At 29.6% G+C, this 6,025-nt stretch overlaps 1 long non-coding RNA gene across 1 annotated transcript; it reads right to left on the bottom strand.

Annotated features, from left to right (window-relative positions):
- Positions 1 to 494: 494 nt before the first annotated feature.
- LOC121229443 (uncharacterized) lies at positions 495 to 1,470 on the bottom strand. The gene is made up of 2 exons (XR_005927180.1): positions 1,173 to 1,470; positions 495 to 1,047 (listed from the first exon to the last, which is right to left on the bottom strand). It is a non-coding gene; the product is annotated as an uncharacterized lncRNA (long non-coding RNA).
- Between the last annotated feature and the right edge of the window lie 4,555 nt (positions 1,471 to 6,025).

Below are 6,025 nucleotides of genomic sequence, written 5' to 3'. Positions count from 1 at the left end.
ACGTAGACCTAAAAGTTTAAAAATAAATTTTTCTTCTAAAAAGAGAATCCATTAGGTGTCCGATCACACCTATGAAAAAAGATCGGTGGCGACTCCCTTTTCAAATAGATCGAGATTCTGTTTTCAAATTTTCAATATTTATTTCGATTAGCGCCCGTGCTAAAATTTTTAGGTCGCTACATCTTAAAAATACATTTTATTTCAATATTTTCAAAAAGATAGTGAAGGCTTTAACATGATCCTTCACCTTCATGTAGAAGGCAATAGAGGTGACCAGTGAAACTGTCCAGAAATGTGCCCTATCAGTACTACTGAATTCTAAACTCCAACTAGTGATTGCAAAAAAAGGTTACGTTTCAGACTAAGAAAAGAATTGTTAACCCAAGAACAGAAAGAGATAAAGGTAGCAATCACAGAGACCACACACTATACCATACTGCTCATTCTTAATATGTCAGAATTTATACAAATAATTACTTAAGGATTCAAAAAAGGCGTTGAACGGATGATAACTTAAAATACCAAATTAAAAAAGAAATCAATCAAACAACTCTCGATTCTTGCTTCCAAGAAAAGTAGAAAATCAATAACAAATCATTGACTTTCAGCATGTTACCTTAGACAGTAAATCAAAACTGAACCATGCTCAAAACCATAAAAGTTCTGCACAACCTTCGAAGAATTATACCTTTTTTAAGAAGCTAAAATATTCTGACCATGAAGAAAATTGCAAACTCCGTTTTTTGAAATCCAAAAACTCCATTTGTTAAAAGTAAAGTTTCGATTTTTAGATTGAAGTGAAAATAGAAAATAAGAAAAATGTAAACCATAAGCTTAAGTTCCCAAATTTCTTCAATCAAAAAGGAGGAAAAAAAACTGAAATACTATCAACTATTACTGGATCTTGATCCACCGACCATTAAATTTCCCAAATTTCTTCAAGCTTAAGCTTTTTTTTTGGGTTTGGGGGTTTTGTATTTTTGAGGTTTATGAGTTTTCTTTGTCGAGAAATGGATCGCCGATGAGTCCCACAGTGGTAGACCTTTCCTGTCATCCAAATATACACATTCCTTAAAGTCAATTGATGAAAAAAATAAACACAGACAAAAGAGAAGAAAAGGAACAGGAACTCAAACAAATCACCAACTATAAGCTGTCATTAGATAGAATACCTAATTGAAAAATCCTTCGTTGGAACTTGGGAAGAGGTTGGAAGGAAATGGGGAAAAGAATGAAAAAAAGAAGAAAGCTCCAAAGGTGAGAAAGAAATGGATGAAGAAAGGTCTAGACCTGAGAAAGAAATGGAAGGGTAAAGTTGAACTCTGACCTAAATTTTTCATGCTGAATTGGTATTCCGTGGGGGAGTGCTAAATTGTAAACGACAGTTTTGTCCTAAATAAGGCTGTATGGAATAGTGCTGTAATAGCCCATTACAGCCAACCAAACAATGAAATAGGGATGAGCCACAGAATTGACCTGTAATGGCTTAGTATTATAGCCAACCAAACATGCTGTAAGTTTATGGTATTTCATAAGTCCACTTAAGAGTTACATGATCTCAAAGTTGTGAACTAAGTGTTATAGTTGGGTGTATCAGTTCAAACGATTAAAAAATTTAATGTCGGCTTGAATAGGGAAGCAGTGAGATTGATGATGAATGTGAAGAAACTCGAAAAATTGGTGAAACTGATAGATTTAGAAAGAGTGTCAATACATGTTAAGAAAATGATATAGAAAGCTTAGGAGTACAAAATCAAATTTCAAAAAAATAAAAGGAACTTTTTGTGATCTAGAATCCCTTGAAGACCGAAAAATATATTTTGTTTTTATATATATAGTTGATGGTGATGTTGGAAGAACGAGGGAGATAAAAAAAAAAGAACTTTGGGGTTGTTTTAGAAAAACAAATGAAATAAATGAATTTAAAAACAAAAATTGAAAACCATAATAACCTACCGTCAGACATAATTTTTATAGGATGGGATAATTACATTTTAGTCCTTTATAGTTTGCGGCCTATGCCACTAAGCTTTTGATTTCAGTTTTTATTTATTCAATTCATCTCTATAGCTATTTATCTTGGTTATTTGTTTTAATCATTTATTATATATATGATTTTATGTTATATTGATATTCTTAGCATTATTATTGTAGGTGCATGTATGACTTACTTTGAATATTATTATTAGTATTTCTATGATTGGATTATTTTAATTATTGGAAGCTATTAAAATTGTATCATAATTAAAATTTTGAGTACCAAGGTAGAAAATCGGGTTAAAATTTTAGAAACTAAAAAAAATGTATTACATACTAATTTGTTTCGATGAAAATTATTCAAACTGGGATATTTCCTTTAATTAATATATTTTATCATAATTAAAATTTTATCGACTTCAACCTTTTAAATGAAAATATGTTTCCTTCCTTTAAATATAAACCATTTTTATTGAATTAAATATAAACCATTTAGTTCTAAAATTGAAAGAACACCTTAATTTTAGGCATGGAATTATTATATTAATATAGGCATTATATATATGTATAATATGTTAAATTCAAATTTATTATTCTTATAATTATAACCAATTGTAATAAATGCAAAATACAAAATTAACTTGAACTTTTTTAAGTTAGGAATTAGTTTTGATTTTTTTCATAATTAAAATATAAATGTAAAGTAGTAATAAATTCAAAATATTTTAAAAATAAATTCTTCTTTTTTTTTAGGTGAAATATATAGGAATATTAATAGAATTACATCAAGTTGAATTGAGCAAAAGCATCATTAGTCTTATATTGTCGAAAGAGCTCTAGGACTTCAATCGGGACACTATGAAAAACCTGAAGACTTAACTTTCCCGCTAGACTCAGTTTCATAATTAAAATATAAATGTAAAGTAATAATAAATTCAAAATATTTTAAAAATAAATTCTTCTATTTTTGTAATCTTAATTATTGCAAAATTAAATGCCCTCATTTTTTAGGAAACTATAATTAATAAATATAACTATTTTTAAAATAAAAAAAAGTATAACTTGAATTAATTAAGTGAAGATCATGGTATGTTTAAAAATGATGTAATAATTGAATTAATTAAGTCCCTAATGGTTGAGAAGAATGATATTATGTTTTAGTTGATACTTGCATAAAGGTAAGGTAATTTGGAATTTTATTTGACCATTACTTAGCATGCTTGAATGCTTAGCAAGTTGGATTGTTTTTAATGCATAGATTAGATGTCGATCTCGTAAAGAGATTTGTTGAGGATTGTATCAACTTTTGGATCACATCACCTATAAAAGATCATGTACCGCACATATCAGGATTGGTTATGGCATATATCTAGGATAAACGAAACTTTAGTTGTTAAATTTGTATATATGTAACACTCCTAACTCGTATCCGTTGCCGGAACAAGGTTATGAGGTATTACTTGACTGAACAAAACTTCTATAAGTTCAAAGATACTTACCAGACATAAATTATCAACAATGCAAACCTGTCTCATTGATTTTCCATAAGAGCTCTTATAAAATTTCTAAAATGACTCACTATCAAAATATAACCGAATATCTAATAACAAATTAACTACTATCAAGTTATAATAAAAAAATTTCAACACTTTAGTTCAATTATAAGGCTTCCCTAAACAAAATGAGCAAGCCATCTTCGCATGGCTATAATGTATACAAAGTCGAAATATCATTTTACCTATAGTCTATCCTATACATGCCTTAAACCATGATGATATACAATCTTCTCAACTCACCTAATGACTCGATAGTGTGATGATATCTCCTGCTCTTTCAACTCGAGCTAAAGTATAAACCTATAAGAAGTAGAAAAGAGAACACGGAGTAAGCTTCAATGCTTAGTAAGTTTTAAGCAATGCAAACAATTAATTTACTTATAGATCGATTACTTTAAATTTTCAAGAAATCATTCCTAGATAATTGCCATTTTGGCCAAGTATCCATGAACATAACGCATATTTAGCAAATTCACCTCACTTGAATCTGAAATCAATTAAAACCAAATATTGAAATCACAAATAAGATCATAAGAACTCGAAAAGCATCTCATTAACTAGTTTTAACCATGTTTGCAACAAAATCACAAATTCACTACAAGCTGTCTTCCTGAGCAACAGTCACTAAATTATTTATAACTGGAGCTAAGAAACTCCAATTCAAGTGCCGTTAATTTTTCCTGAAAATAGACTCATATATCTTCCATCCATCAAATTTTCAGAATTTTTGGTTTCACCAATCAATACCAGATTTTTATTGAAGTTTCCCCTGTTTTACTGTTTGACTATTCTGACCACTCTTCACTACGAATCAATTTTCTCATTATACAGAATTTGAAATATGTTATCGTTTATTTCATTTGAAACTAGACTCATTAAGGAGTCTAAGTATATAAATTTTATCTTATAATCATCATTGTACAATTTACAATGATTTTCTAAAAACAGAACAGGGGATTTCAAAGTCATTTTGACTCTATCTCACGCCACTTCAAATATCTCATTATCTACAATTCTTTTGCTTACAAGGTTTCTTTTATAAGAAACTATACTCATTAAGCTTTAATTAAATAATTTATTCAGCTTCTAATTCAATTTCTACAATTTATGGTGATTTTCCAAAATTAAGCTACTGTTGCTGTCCCAAGCAGATTTATTACAAATTTGCTCTTTCACACATTCCTTGCATTCAAATTATCTAAACATGTATATCATGTCATTCAAGTTCGAACTCATATAACATAGGCATTAAAATGCTTCACTAACAGCTTTAGTTCAATTGAAACGAATAAAATACAATATCATATTCACATTTAATTTTCCATGATCGTAATCACCTAAAAATAAATCATATACTTCCACAAACCTTTCCACAAGGACCAAGTGTTTATATTTGAATATAAACATAGAATCACTTCACATAACTTCACACATTTACCGAATATATCACGATCACATTTATAGTCATAACACTTATTCACAGATGAATCACTTTATATATTTATAATTTAATTCAAATCAAATCGCATACGAGTACATGATACGTACCTGGCCAACTTAATATGTAATGCACTTTCAATTTGTCAACTTAGTGTAGGATCTTGTAGTTGTATACTTTTATCAAATTCATCGGCACTTGGCCTGCTAGGTATAAAACCCGAAATTATATTACCAGCACCAGCACGAAGCCTGCGGGTCTTTAGCCCGGACACATTTCCAGCACGAAGCCTGCGGAACTTTAGCCCGGATACATTTCCAGCACGAAGCCTGCGGGACTTTAGCCCGGATACATTTCCAGTGCCTTGCATATTTATTCACATGTTAACACATTTCACATAACATATCACATTAGCAATTCAATTGCTTCATTCGAATATAAGCACAAAATGTACACCTACCCTTTAACTTTCGGTTCAATAATCATACACAAGGAACACAAAATCTTTTCACTATCCCAGTTTCACTTTTAATAACCATTCGGCTATATGCCATATTCACAAATTATTTCACACACAACCTCGATCCAGTAGGAACAATAGTCACAATTCTTCTATTATACCAATATCCCATTCTTTGACTTTGTTTCATAATAGCTGTTCGGTCACCACATATATACCATTCAATTCACATTCGACTTTATACAAACAAGTACAATAAAATTGTATACACATATTACACACTTTCACATCATCACTTAATAGTCATTCGGCCACATTATATACATAAATCATTCATTTCATATTCGGCTTTATAGCCTAAATTCAATATACTTATTGCAAATCGAACTTGTAAAGGTCAAATAATTACATATCATATTATATAATCTTAAGCGCGCAACAAATCAAATTTAATTACTTAAGGACTTACCTCAGACATCAAAATTTAGTTCTTTTGACTAAATTGAGTGCCCAAACATCAAAATTTTCGAACAATATTTTCACGAAATTATTCTGTGAAATTTTAGACCATAAAAATATAATAAAAATGAATTT

The sequence above is a fragment of the Gossypium hirsutum genome, chromosome A05, assembly GCF_007990345.1.
Source record: "Gossypium hirsutum isolate 1008001.06 chromosome A05, Gossypium_hirsutum_v2.1, whole genome shotgun sequence".
NCBI lineage: Eukaryota > Viridiplantae > Streptophyta > Magnoliopsida > Malvales > Malvaceae > Gossypium > Gossypium hirsutum.
This window is presented reverse-complemented; position numbering and strand designations above follow the sequence as displayed.